The following is a 14,566-nucleotide window of genomic DNA, read 5'->3' as shown; positions in this document are numbered from 1 at the left end:
CACGCATGACTGTAAGTCGCTTTGGATAAAAGCGTCTGCTAAATGGCATATTAATTAATTAATTAACAGTGATGCAATCATTGTTGTTTAGCATTGTGCAATGCTGGTCACACCACTGGGACTGGTCACACCACTGGGACTGGTCACACCACTGGGACTGGTCACACCACTGGGACTGGTCTCGCCACTGGGACTGGTCACGCCACTGGGACTGGTCACGCCACTGGGACTGGTCTCACCACTGGGACTGGTCTCACCACTGGGACTGGTCACACCACTGGGACTGATCACACCACTGGGACTGATCACACCACTGGGACTGGTCACACCACTGGGACTGATCACACCACTGGGACTGGTCACACCACTGGGACTGGTCACACCACTGGGACTGGTCACACCACTGGGACTGGTCACACCACTGGGACTGGTCACACCACTGGGACTGATCACACCACTGGGACTGGTCACACCACTGGGACTGATCACACCACTGGGACTGGTCACACCACTGGGACTGGTCACACCACTGGGACTGGTCACACCACTGGGACTGGTCACACCACTGGGACTGGTCACACCACTGGGACTGGTCACACCACTGGGACCAACCAACCAGGTGTCAGAGGACAGACAGGATCATGATGACATCAGTAATAGTCAACGAGGGCTCTCTGGCGCCTAGTAGTAGAGTAGAGCAGGGAAAACACAACAAGAGTTTTGATGATCATCCAGGTGCTTCCAGGTGCGTTTTTGAAAACTTGAGTCAACGTTTTGGCATGGGTCCCATTATGCCTGGCGAAAACCAAACACTGCATTCCACAGTAAGAACCTCGTACCAACGGTAAAGCATGGTGGTGGTAAAGTGTCAGGAGACTTGTCTGAAGTCGATACCGTTGATGTGCCGATTTCTGTTTGGTAGTGTCCGAACCGTTTGGGTTAAACTAATATGAAAGGGGAGAGGGGATATTCTCAATAACACGATGGTTTCTCTGTTTTGCTCTACGACCCCCACAAGCATCACGGGACTCGTCTGAAGGTATGAAGGTAGTTTTGTGCCTACCAAAAAAAAGGGGTTAAAAAAGTGTAAAGAAAAATTCAGACCCCTTGACTTTTTCTCCCCAGAAAAAAGTCCCCTTTCACTATCTCATCCTGGAATATCCAAGGTCTAAGGTCATCTGCCTTTGGCCTAAAGAGCAGGAACCTGGACTTCACCAAATAAATTGGAAATACAGACATTGTCATCCTACAAGAAACATGGTATAGAGGAGATGCACCCACTGGTTGCCCTCTAGGTTACAGAGAGCTGGTAGTCCCATCCACCAAACTACCATGTGTGAAACAGAGAAGGGACTCAGGGGGTATGCTAATGTGGTATAGAGCAGACCAAATCCACTCCCTTAAATAAATGAAAACAGGAGCATTTTACATCTGGTTAGATATACAGAAAGTATTCACACCCCATGACTTTTCCACATTTTGTTGTGTTACAGCCTGAATTTAAAATGTATATACATTGAGATTTTTGGGTCACTGGCCTACACACAATACCCCATAATGTCAAAGTGGAATGATGTGTTTAGACATTTTTACAAATTAATGAAAAGCTGCGGCTGGCCATGCTTTCCACCTGGCTACCACTACCCCGGCCACCAGCTCTGCACCCTCCGCTGCAACTTGCCCATGCCCCCCCGCTTCTCCTTCACACAAATTCAGACAGCTGATGTTCTGAAAGAGCTGCAAAATCTGGACCCCTACAAATCAGCTGGGCTAGACAATCTGGACCCTTTCTTTCTAAAACTAGCCGCCGAAATTGTCGCAACCCCTATTACTAGTCTGTTCAACCTCTCTTTCGTAACGTCTGAGATCCCCAGAGATTGGAAAGCTTCCACGGTCATCCCCCTCTTCAAAGGGGGTGACACTCTAGATCCAAACTGTTACGGACCTATATCCATTCTGCCCTGCCTTTCGAAAGTATTTGAAAGCCAAGTTAACAAACAGATCACCGACCATTTCGAATCCCACCGTACCTACTCCGCTATGCAATCCGGTTTCCGAGCTGGTCATGGGTGCACTTCAGCCACGCTCAAGGTCCTAAACGATATTATAACCGCGATCGATAATAGACAGTACTGTGCAGCCGTCTTCATCGACCTGGCCAAGGCTTTCGACTCTGTCAACCACCGCATTCTTATTGGCAGACTAAATAGCCTTGGTTTCTCAAATGACTGCCTCGCCTGGTTCACCAACTACTTCTCAGATAGAGTTCAGTGTGTCAAATCGGAGGGCCTGTTGTCTGGACCTATGGCAGTCTCTATGGGGGTGCCACAGGGTTCAATTCTTGGGCCGACTCTTTTCTCCGTGTATATCAATGATGTCGCTCTTGCTGCTGGTGACTCTCAGATCCACCTCTACGCAGACGACACCATTTTGTATACAATCAATCAATCAATTTTATTTTATATAGCCCTTCTTACATCAGCTAATATCTCGAAGTGCTTTACAGAAACCCAGCCTAAAACCCCAAACAGCTAGTAATGCAGGTGTAGAAGCACGGTGGCTAGGAAAAACTCCCTAGAAAGGCCAAAACCTAGGAAGAAACCTAGAGAGGAACCAGGCTATGAGGGGTGGCCAGTCCTCTTCTGGCTGTGCCGGGTGGAGATTATAACAGAACCATGCCAAGATGTTCAAAAATGTTCATAAGTGACAAGCATGGTCAAATAATAATCAGGAATAAATCTCAGTTGGCTTTTCATAGCCGATCATTAAGAGTTGAAAACAGCAGGTCTGGGACAGGTAGGGGTTCCATAACCGCAGGCAGAACAGTTGAAACTGGAATAGCAGCAAGGCCAGGCGGACTGGGGACAGCAAGGTGTCAGCATGCCCGGTAGTCCTGACGTATGGTCCTAGGGCTCAGGTTCTCAGAGAGAAAGAGAGAACGAGAGAATTAGAGAGAGCATACTTAAATTCACACAGGACACTGGATAAGACAGGAGAAGTACTCCAGGTATAACCAACTAACCCCAGCCCCCCGACACATAAACTACTGCAGCATAAATACTGGAGGCTGAGACAGGAGCGGTCCGAGACACTGTGGCCCCATCCGAAGAAACCCCCGGACAGGGCCAAACAGGAAGGATATAACCCCACCCACTCTGCCAAAGCACAGCCCCCGCACCACCAGAGGGATATCCTCAACCACCAACTTACAATCCTGAGACAAGGCCGAGTATAGCCCACAGAGGTCTCCACCACAGCACAAACCAAGGGGGGCGCCAACCCAGACAGGAAGATCACGTCAGTAACTCAACCCACTCAAGTGACGCACCCCCTCCTAGGGACGGCATGAAAGAGCACCAGCAAGCCAGTGACTCAGCCCCTGTAACAGGGTTAGAGGCAGAGAACCCCAGTGGAGAGAGGGGAACCGGCCTGGCAGAGACAGCAAGGGCTGTTCGTTGCTCCAGAGCCTTTCCGTTCACCTTCACACTCCTGGGCCAGACTACACTCAATCATATGACCTACTGAAGAGATAAGTCTTCAGTAAAGACTTAAAGGTTGAGACCGAGTCTGCGTCTCTCACATGGGTAGGCAGACTGTTCCATAAAAATGGAGATCTATAGGAGAAAGCCCTGCCTCCCGCTGTTTGCTTAGAAATTCTAGGGACAATTAGGAGGCCTGCGTCTTGTGACCGTAGCGTACGTATTGGTATGTACGGCAGGACCAACTCGGAAAGATAGGTAGGAGCAAGCCCATGTAACGCTTTATAGGTTAACAGTAAAACCTTGAAATCAGCCCTTGCCTTAACAGGAAGCCAGTGTAGGGAAGCTAGCACTGGAGTAATATGATCAAATTTCTTGGTTCTAGTCAGGATTCTAGCAGCCGTATTTAGCACTAACTGAAGTTTATTTAGTGCTTTATCCGGTAGCCGGAAAGTAGAGCATTGCAGTAGTCTAACCTAGAAGTAACAAATGCATGGATTAATTTTTCTGCATCATTTTTGGACAGAAAATTTCTGATTTTTGCAATGTTACGTAGATGGAAAAAAGCTGTCCTTGAAACAGTCTTGATATGTTCGTCAAAAGAGAGATCAGGGTCAAGAGTAACGCCGAGGTCCTTCACAGTTTTATTTGAGACGACTTTACAACCATCAAGATGAATTGTCAGATTTAACAGAAGATCTCTTTGTTTCTTGGGACCTAGAACAAGCATCTCTGTTTTGTCCGAGTTTAAAAGTAGAAAGTTTTCAGCCATCCACTTCCTTATGTCTGAAACACAGGCTTCTAGCGAGGGCAATTTTGGGGCTTCACCATGTTTCATTGAAATGTACAGCTGTGTGTCATCCGCATAGCAGTGAAAGTTAACATTATGTTTTCGAATAACATCCCCAAGAGGTAAAATATATAGTGAAAACAATAGTGGTCCTAAAACGGAACCTTGAGGAACACCGAAATGTACAGTTGATTTGTCGGAGGACAGACCATTCACAGAGACAAACTGATATCTTTCCGACAGGTAAGATCTAAACCAGGCCAGAACTTGTCCGTGTAGACCAATTTGGGTTTCCAGTCTCTCCAAAAGAATGTGGTGATCGATAGTGTCAAAGGCAGCACTAAGGTCTAGTAGCACGAGGACAGATGCAGAGCCTCGGTCTGACGCCATTAAAAGGTCATTTACCACCTTCACAAGTGCAGTCTCAGTGCTATGATGGGGTCTAAAACCAGACTGAAGCATTTCGTATACATTGTTTGTCTTCAGAAAGGCAGTGAGTTGCTGCGCAACAGCTTTTTCTAAAATTTTTGAGAGGAATGGAAGATTCGATATAGGCCGATAGTTTTTTATATTTTCCGGGTCAAGGTTTGGCTTTTTCAAGAGAGGCTTTATCACTGCCACTTTTAGTGAGTTTGGTACACATCCGGTGGATAGAGAGCTGTTTATTATGTTCAACATAGGAGGGCCAAGCACAGGAAGCAGCTCCTTCAGCAGTTTAGTAGGAATAGGATCCAGTATGCAGCTTGAAGGTTTAGAGGCCATGATTATTTTCATCATTGTGTCAAGAGATATAGTACTAAAACACTTAAGTGTCTCTCCCGATCCCAGGCCCTCGCAGAGCTGTGCAGATCCAGGACAGCTAAGCCCTGGAGGAATACGCAGATTCAAAGAGGAGTCCGTAATTTGCTTTCTAATGGTCATGATCTTTTCCTCAAAGAAGTTCATGAATTTATTACTGCTGAAGTGAAAGCCATCCTCTCTTGGGGAATGCTGCTTTTTAGTTAGCTTTGCAACAGTATCAAAAAGAAATTTTGGATTGTTCTTATTTTCCTCGATTAAGTTGGAAAAGTAGGATGATCGAGCAGCAGTGAGGGCTCTTCGGTACTGCACGGTACTGTCTTTCCAAGCTAGTCGGAAGACTTCCAGTTTGGTGTGGCGCCATTTCCGTTCCAATTTCCTGGAAGCTTGCTTCAAAGCTCGGGTATTTTCTGTATACCAGGGAGCTAGTTTCTTATGACAAATGTTTTTCGTTTTTAGGGGTGCAACTGCATCTAGGGTATTGCGCAAGGTTAAATTGAGTTCCTCAGTTAAGTGGTTAACTGATTTTTGTCCTCTGATGTCCTTGGGTAGGCAGAAGGAGTCTGGAAGGGCATCAAGGAATTTTTGTGTTGTCTGAGAATTTATAGCACGACTTTTGATGCTCCTTGGTTGGGGTCTGAGCAGATTATTTGTTGCGATTGCAAACGTAATAAAATGGTGGTCCGATAGTCCAGGATTTTGTGGAAAAACATTAAGATCTACAACATTTATTCCATGGGACAAAACTAGGTCCAGAGTATGACTGTGGCAGTGAGTAGGTCCAGAGACATGTTGGACAAAACCCACTGAGTCGATGATGGCTCCGAAAGACTTTTGGAGTGGGTCTGTGGACTTCTCCATGTGAATATTAAAATCACCAAAAATTAGAATATGATCTGCTATGACTACAAGGTCTGATAGGAATTCAGGAAACTCAGAGAGGAACGCTGTATATGGCCCAGGAGGCCTGTAAACAGTAGCTATAAAAAGTGATTGAGTAGGCTGCATAGATTTCATGACTAGAAGCTCAAAAGACGAAAAACGCCATTTTTTTTTTGTAAATTGAAATTTGCTATCGTAAATGTTAGCAACACCTCCGCCTTTGCGGGATGCACGGGGAATATGGTCACTAGTGTAACCAGGAGGTGAGGCCTCATTTAACACAGCAAATTCATCAGGCTTAAGCCATGTTTCAGTCAGGCCAATCACATCAAGATTATGATCAGTGATTAGTTCATTGACTATGACTGCCTTTGAAGTGAGGGATCTAACATTAAGTAACCCTATTTTGAGATGTGAGGTATCACGATCTCTTTCAATAATGGCAGGAATGGAGGAGGTCTTTATCCTAATAAGATTGCTAAGGCGAACACCGCCATGTTTAGTTTTGCCCAACCTAGGTCGAGGCACAGACACAGTCTCAATGGGTATGGCTGAGCTGACTACACTGACTATGCTATTGGCAGACTCCACTAAGCTGGCAGGTTGGCTAACAGCCTGCTGCCTGGCCTGCACCCTATTTCACTGTGGGGCTAGAGGAGTTAGAGCCCTATCTATGTTGGTAGATAAGATGAGAGCACCCCTCCAGCTAGGATGGAGTCCGTCCCTCATCAGCAGGTCAGGCTTGGTCCTGTTTGTGGGTGAGTCCCAGAAAGAGGGCCAATTATCTACAAATTCTATCTTTTGGGAGGGGCAGAAAACAGTTTTCAACCAGCGATTGAGTGCTGAGACTCTGCTGTAGAGCTCGTCACTCCCCCTAACTGGGAGGGGGCCAGAGACAATTACTCGATGCCGACACATCTTTCTAGCTAATTTACACGCTGAAGCTATGTTGCACTTGGTGACCTCTGACTGTTTCATCCTAACATCGTTGGTGCCGACGTGGATAACAATATCTCTATACTCTCTACACTCGCCAGTTTTAGCTTTAGCCAGCACCATCTTTAGATTAGCCTTAACGTCGGTAGCCCTGCCCCCTGGTAAACAGTGTATGATCGCTGGGTGATTCGTTTTAAGTCTAATACTGCGGGTAATGGAGTCGCCAATGACTAGGGTTTTCAATTTGTCAGAGCTAATGGTGGGAGCCTTCGGCGTCTCAGACCCCGTAACGGGAGGAGTAGAGACAAGAGAAGACTCAGACTCAGACTCCGACTCGCTACATAATGGGGAAAACCGGTTGAAAGTTTCTGTCGGCTGAATGAGCGACACCGGTTGATCATTCCAACAGTATTTCCCTCCAGAAGCCATGAGAAAGTTGTCCGGCTGCGGGGACTGTGCGGGGGATTCATACTAACGTTACTATCTGTACTTACTGGTGGCACAGACGCTGTTTCTTCCTTTCCTACACTGAAATTACCCTTGCCTAACGATTGCGTCTGAAGCTGGGCTTGTAGCACAGCTATTCTCGCCGTAAGGCGATCGTTCTCCTGTATATTATGAGTACAGCGACTGCAATTAGAAGACATCATGTTAATGTTACTACTTAGCTTCGGCTGTTGAAGATGTTGACGAACCATGTCCAGATAAAGCGTCCGGAGTGAAAAAGTTGAATGAGGGAAAAAAGTTGCGATGGAAAAAGGAAAAATAAAGTAAAGTTGGCAGCAAAAACGCACAGGAAAATGACTCTTCTGTCTCGGGATAAAACGTCCGGGGTGAAAAAGTTTAACGAAAAAAGATGAGTGAGGACAAAACTAAAAAGTTGGTAAATTTGTTGAACACAGAGATTGATTAAACGTTTATTAAAAGTAAAACGTGAATAGTTTGGCAGGTAGCCAAGTAGCAGCAAACAGCACAGCAGCACGGAGACAATGCGGAAGCGAGAAACAAGAGGGCGTCAACTTACTAACCAATCAGCATACATCTGGCCCTTCATTGGACACTGTGTTAACAAACCTCCAAACGAGCTTCAATGCCATACAACACTCCTTCAGTAGCCTCCAACTGCTCTTAAACACTAGTAAAACTAAATGCATGCTCTTCAATCGAACGCTGCTGGCACCCGCCCACCCGACTAGAATCACCACTCTCGACGGGTCTGACCTAGAGTATATGGACAACTACAAATACCTAGGTGTCTGGTTAGACTGTAAACTCTCCTTCCAGACTCACATTAAGAATCTCCAATCCAAAGTTAAATCTAGAATCGGCTTCCTATTTCGCAACAAAGCCTCCTTCACTCATGCTGCCAAACATGCCCTCGTAAAACTCACTATCCTACCGATCCTTGACTTCGGCGATGTCATTTACAAAATAGCCTCCAACACTCTACTCAGCAAATTGGATGTAGTCTATCACAGTGCCATCCGTTTTGTCTCCAAAGCCCCATACACTACCCACCACTGTGACCTGTACGTTCTTGTTGGCTGGTCCTCACTACATGTTCGTCGTCAAACCCACTGGCTCCAGGCCATCTATAAATCACTGCTAGGCAAATCCCCGCCTTATCTTAGCTCATTGGTCACCATAGCAGCACCCACCCGTAGTCTGCGCTCCAGCAGGTATATCTCACTGGTCATTCCCAAAGCCAACACCTCCTTTGGCCGCCATTCCTTCCAGTTCTCTCCTGCCAATGACTGGAACGAATTGCAAAAATCTCTGAAGCTGGAGACTCTTATCTCCCTCACTAACTTTAAGCATCAGTTGTCAGAGCACCTTACCGATCACTGCACCTGTACACAGCCCATCTGAAATTAGCCCACCCAACTACCTCATCCCTATATTGTTATTTATTTTGCTATTTTGCACCCCAGTATCTCTATTTGCACATAATCTCTTGCACATCTAGCATTCCAGTGTTAATACTAATTGTAATTATTTTGCACTATAGCCTATTTATTGCCTTACCTCCATAACTTGCTACATTTGCACACACTGTATATATATTTTCTGTTGTATTTCTTGACTTTATGTTTTTTACCCCATATGTAACTCTGTGTTGTTGTTTTTATCGCACTGCTATGCTTTATCTTGGCCAGGTCGCAGTTGTAAATGAGAACTTGTTCTCAACTGGCTTACCTGGTTAAATAAAGGTGAAATAAAATAAATAAATAAATAAAATGATAGAGCTCTGCAGGCTATCTCTACAGTAGATTGCAACTCCACCCCCTTTGGCAGTTCTATCTAGACAGAAAATGTTATAGTTGCGGATGGAAAGGCAGGATTCAGACACTGCTAGAACATCAGGGTTGGCGGAGTGTGCTAACGCAGTGAATAACTCAAACAGGAAGTAGACTTCTGATATTTACATGCAAGAAACCAAGGCTTTTGCGATTACAGAAGTCAGCAAATGATAGTGCCTGGGGAGTAGGAGTGATACTGAGGGCTGCAGTGCCTGGGTTAGCCTCTACATCACCGGAGGAACAGAGGAGGACTAGAATAAGGATACGACTAAAGGCTTTAAGAACTGGTATTCTAGTGCGTTGGGTACAGAGAATAAAGGGGACAGATTTCCGGGCGTTGTAGAAAAGATTCAGGGCATTATGTACAGACAAGGATATGGAAGGATATGAGTAAAGTGGAGGTAAACCTAAGCGTTGGGTAACAATGAAAGAGATAGCATCACTGGAGGCACCAATTGAGTCGGTCTCCACGTGTATGGGGGGTGGGACAAAGGAGCTATCTAAGGCAGGTTTAGCTGGGCTGGGGGATCTACAGTGAAGTAGTACAATTAGAAATAACCGAAACAACAATAAGCTAACCATATTGACATGGGAGAGAGGCATAAAGCAATCACAGGTGTAATTTGAGAGAGCTAAGACAACAGCTGGTAATGACGACATAGTTTTGGCTGAGGCTAAACATAAACAGGATGCAGTACCGTAAAAAGGAACAGTCTAGCAGACATCAGCTGTATAGCTGAGTTATCATAAGGTCTGGTGAACAGCAATAGGATAGTTCGGAGGTAGTTCGGGGGCTGCTAAAGCACTAGCGAGCAAGAGGCCACGGCTAGCGTGTGCTAGCGGGCCGGGGCTAGCAGATGGAATCTTCGTGGTCGACGTCGTAACGAGAAGCCTGTTGTAACCACATCAGACGATTTCGTCGGCAGACCAGTCGTGTAGGATCGGCGGGGCTCCGTGTCAACACTAGGTGGTCCCGTCCGGTTGACAGAGAGGTAGATAGCCGGGAGATGGGCCTAGCTCAGGATGATTAGCCAGACCACAGCGTCCGTTTTGTTGTAGCTAGCTGGTAGCGATGAATCCGGAGTTAAAGGTCCAGTGATTCAGTGATTCCGGCAGAAAAACCGATATGTTCTGGGTCGATAACGCGCTGTGCAGACAGTGCAGACTGGCCGAATAATAGTCCAGACTAGAGCTGGCTGGTAGGTGGTGCAGGCCACGGACAATGTTGAAAAACTGCTAACGGTAGCTGATAGCAAGTAGCTAGTTAGCTGGCTACTCCCGTCCGGTAGACCGAGAGGTAGATAGCCGGGATATGAGCCTGGCTCTAGGCTAGCTCGAGGCTAACTGGTGCTTGCATCGGGGGCAGTGGTGATTAGCCAAACAGCAACATCCATTCGTTTGCGGCTAGCTGGTTGCGATCCAGTGATTAATGTCCAGTGATTAAATTATTCCGGCAGAAAAATCCAATGTTCTGGGTGAAATACCGCTAACTGTGGCTAATAGCAAGTAGCTAGTTAGCTGGCTAGCTAGTTTCAACTGGAGATTCTAGATAAAAGGTAAGTCAATAATAATGACACAGGTCAAACGTTTTCTGTAAGTCTTCACAAGGTTTTCACACACTGTTGCTGGTATTTTGGCCCATTCCTCCATGCAGATCTCCTCTAGAGCAGTGATGTTTTGGGGCTGTTGCTGGGCAACACGGACTTTCAAGTCACTCCAAAGATTTTCTATGGGGTTGAGATCTGGAGACTGGCTAGGCCACTCCAGGATCTTGAAATGCTTCTTACGAAGCCACTCCTTCGTTGCCCGGGCGGTGTGTTTGGGATCATTGTCATGCTGAAAGACCCAGCCACGTTTCATCTTCAATGCCCTTGCTGATGGAAGGAGGTTTTCACTCAAAATCACACGATACATGGCCCCATTCATTCTTTCCTTTACACGGATCAGTCGTCCTGGTCCCTTTGTAGAAAAACAGCCCCAAAGCATGATGTTTCCACCCCCATGCTTCACAGTAGGTATGGTGTTCTTTGGATGCAACTCAGCATTCTTTGTCCTCCAAACACGACGAGTTGAGTTTTTACAAAAAAAGTTATATTTTGGTTTCATCTGACCATATGACATTCTCCCAATCCTCTTCTGGATCATCCAAATGCACTCTAGCAAACTTCAGACGGGCCTGGACATGTACTGGCTTAAGCAGGGGGACACGTCTGGCACTGCAGGATTTTAGTCCCTGGCGGCTTAGTGTGTTACTGATGGTAGGCTTTGTTACTTTGGTCCCAGCTCTCTGCAGGTCATTCACTAGGTCCCCCCGTGTGGTTCTGGGATTTTTGCTCACCGTTCTTGTGATCATTTTGACCCCACGGGGTGAGATCTTGCGTGGAACCCCAGATCGAGGGAGATTATCAGTGGTCGTGTATGTCTTCCATTTCCTAATAATTGCTCCCACAGTTGATTACTTCAAACCAAGCTGCTTACCTATTGCAGATTCAGTCTTCCCAGCCTGGTGCAGGTCTACAATTTTGTTTCTGGTGTCCTTTGACAGCTCTTTGGTCTTGGCCATAGTGGAGTTTGGAGTGTGACTGTTTGAGGTTGTGGACAGGTGTCTTTTATACTGACAACAAGTTCAAACAGGTGCCATTAATACAGGTAACGAGTGGAGGACAGAGGAGCCTCTTAAAGAAGAAGTTACAGGTCTGTGAGAGCCAGAAATCTTGCTTGTTTGTAGGTGACCAAATACTTATTTTCCACCATAATTTGCAAATAAATTCATAAAAAATTCTACAATGTGATTTTCTGGAGAAAAAAAAATTCTCAATTTGTCTGTCATAGTTGACGTGTACCTATGATGAAAATTACAGGCCTCTCTCATCTTTTTAAGTGGGAGAACTTGCACAATTGGTGGCTGACTAAATACTTTTTTCCCCCACTGTATGAATGACTACCTCATCTCTGTACCCCAAACATTTAATTATCTGTAAGGTCCCTCAGTCGAGTAGTGAATTTCAAACACAGATTGAACCTCAAAGACCAGGGAGGTTTTCCAATGCCTCTCAAAGAAGGGCACCTATCGGTAGATGGGTAAAAATGTAACAAGCAGACAATATCCCTTTGAGCACGGTGAAGTTATTAATTACACTTTGGATGGTGTATCAATACACACAGTCACTACAAGGATACAGGCGTCATTCCTAACTCAGTTGCCAGAGAGGAAAGAAACCACTCAGGGATTTCACCATGGGGCCAGTGGTGACTTTAAAACAGTTACAGAGTTTAATGGCTGTGACAGGAGAAAACTGAGGATAGATCAACAACATTGTAGTTACTCCACAATACTAACCTAATTGACAGAGTGAAAAGAAGGAAGCCTGTATGAAATACAATTATTCCAAAACATGCATCCTGTTTGCAACAAGGCACTAAAGTAATACTGCAAAAAATGTGGCAAAGCAATTAACTTTTTGTCCTGAATACAATCAATCAATCAATCAATCAATTTTATTTTATATAGCCCTTCTTACATCAGCTAATATCTCGAAGTGCTGTACAGAAACCCAGCCTAAAACCCCAAACAGCTAGTAATGCAGGTGTAGAAGCACGGTGGCTAGGAAAAACTCCCTAGAAAGGCGAAAGCCTAGGAAGAAACCTAGAGAGGAACCAGGCTATGAGGGGTGGCCAGTCCTCTTCTGGCTGTGCCGGGTGGAGATTATAACAGAACCATGCCAAGATGTTCAAAAATGTTCATAAGTGACAAGCATGGTCAAATAATAATCAGGAATAAATCTCAGTTGGCTTTTCATAGCCGATCATTAAGAGTTGAAAACAGCAGGTCTGGGACAGGTAGGGGTTCCATAACCGCAGGCAGAACAGTTGAAACTGGAATAGCAGCAAGGCCAGGCGGACTGGGGACAGCAAGGAGTCACCACGGCCGGTAGTCCCGACGTATGGTCCTAGGGCTCAGGTCTCTCAGTTGGCTTTTCATAGCCGATCATTAAAGAGTTGAAAACAGCAGGTCTGGGACAGGTAGGGGGTTTCGTAGCCGCAGGCAGAACAGTTGAAACTGGAATAGCAGCAAGGCCAGGCGGACTGGGGACAGCAAGGTGTCATCATGCCCGGTAGTCCTGACGTATGGTCCTAGGGCTCAGGTTCTCAGAGAGAAAGAGAGAACGAGAGAATTAGAGAGAGCATACTTAAATTCACACAGGACACTGGATAAGACAGGAGAAGTACTCCAGGTATAACCAACTAACCCCAGCCCCCCGACACATAAACTACTGCAGCATAAATACTGGAGGCTGAGACAGGAGCGGTCCGGAGACACTGTGGCCCCATCCGAAGAAACCCCGGACAGGGCCAAACAGGAAGGATATAACCCCACCCACTCCGCCAAAGCACAGCCCCCGCACCACTAGAGGGATATCCCCAACCACCAACTTACAATCCTGAGACAAGGCCGAGTATAGCCCACAGAGGTCTCCACCACAGCACAAACCAAGGGGGGCGCCAACCCAGACAGGAAGATCACGTCAGTAACTCAACCCACTCAAGTGACGCACCCCTCCCAGGGACGGCATGAAAGAGCACCAGCAAGCCAGTGACTCAGCCCCTGCAACAGGGTTAGAGGCAGAGAACCCCAGTGGAGAGGGGAACCGGCCCGGCAGAGACAGCAAGGGCTGTTCGTTGCTCCAGCCTTTCCGTTCACCTTCACACTCCTGGGCCAGACTACACTCAATCATATGACCTACTGAAGAGATAAGTCTTCAGTAAAGACTTAAAGGTTGAGACCGAGTCTGCGTCTCTCACATGGGTAGGCAGACTGTTCCATAAAAATGGAGATCTATAGGAGAAAGCCCTGCCTCCCGCTGTTTGCTTAGAAGTTCTAGGGACAATTAGGAGGCCTGCGTCTTGTGACCGTAGCGTACGTATTGGTATGTACGGCAGGACCAACTCGGAAAGATAGGTAGGAGCAAGCCCATGTAACGCTTTATAGGTTAACAGTAAAACCTTGAAATCAGCCCTTGCCTTAACAGGAAGCCAGTGTAGGGAAGCTAGCACTGGAGTAATATGATCAAATTTCTTGGTTCTAGTCAGGATTCTAGCAGCCGTATTTAGCACTAACTGAAGTTTATTTAGTGCTTTATCCGGGTAGCCGGAAAATAGAGCATTGCAGTAGTCTAACCTAGAAGTAACAAATGCATGGATAAATTTTTCTGCATCATTTTTGGACAGAAAATTTCTGATTTTTGCAATGTTACGTAGATGGAAAAAAGCTGTCCTTGAAACAGTCTTGATATGTTCGTCAAAAGAGAGATCAGGGTCAAGAGTAACACCGAGGTCCTTCACAGTTTTATTTGAGACGACTTTACAACCATCTAGATGAA

This window comes from Coregonus clupeaformis, chromosome 34, assembly GCF_020615455.1.
Source record: "Coregonus clupeaformis isolate EN_2021a chromosome 34, ASM2061545v1, whole genome shotgun sequence".
Classification (NCBI taxonomy): Eukaryota; Metazoa; Chordata; class Actinopteri; order Salmoniformes; family Salmonidae; genus Coregonus; species Coregonus clupeaformis.
This window is presented reverse-complemented; position numbering follows the sequence as displayed.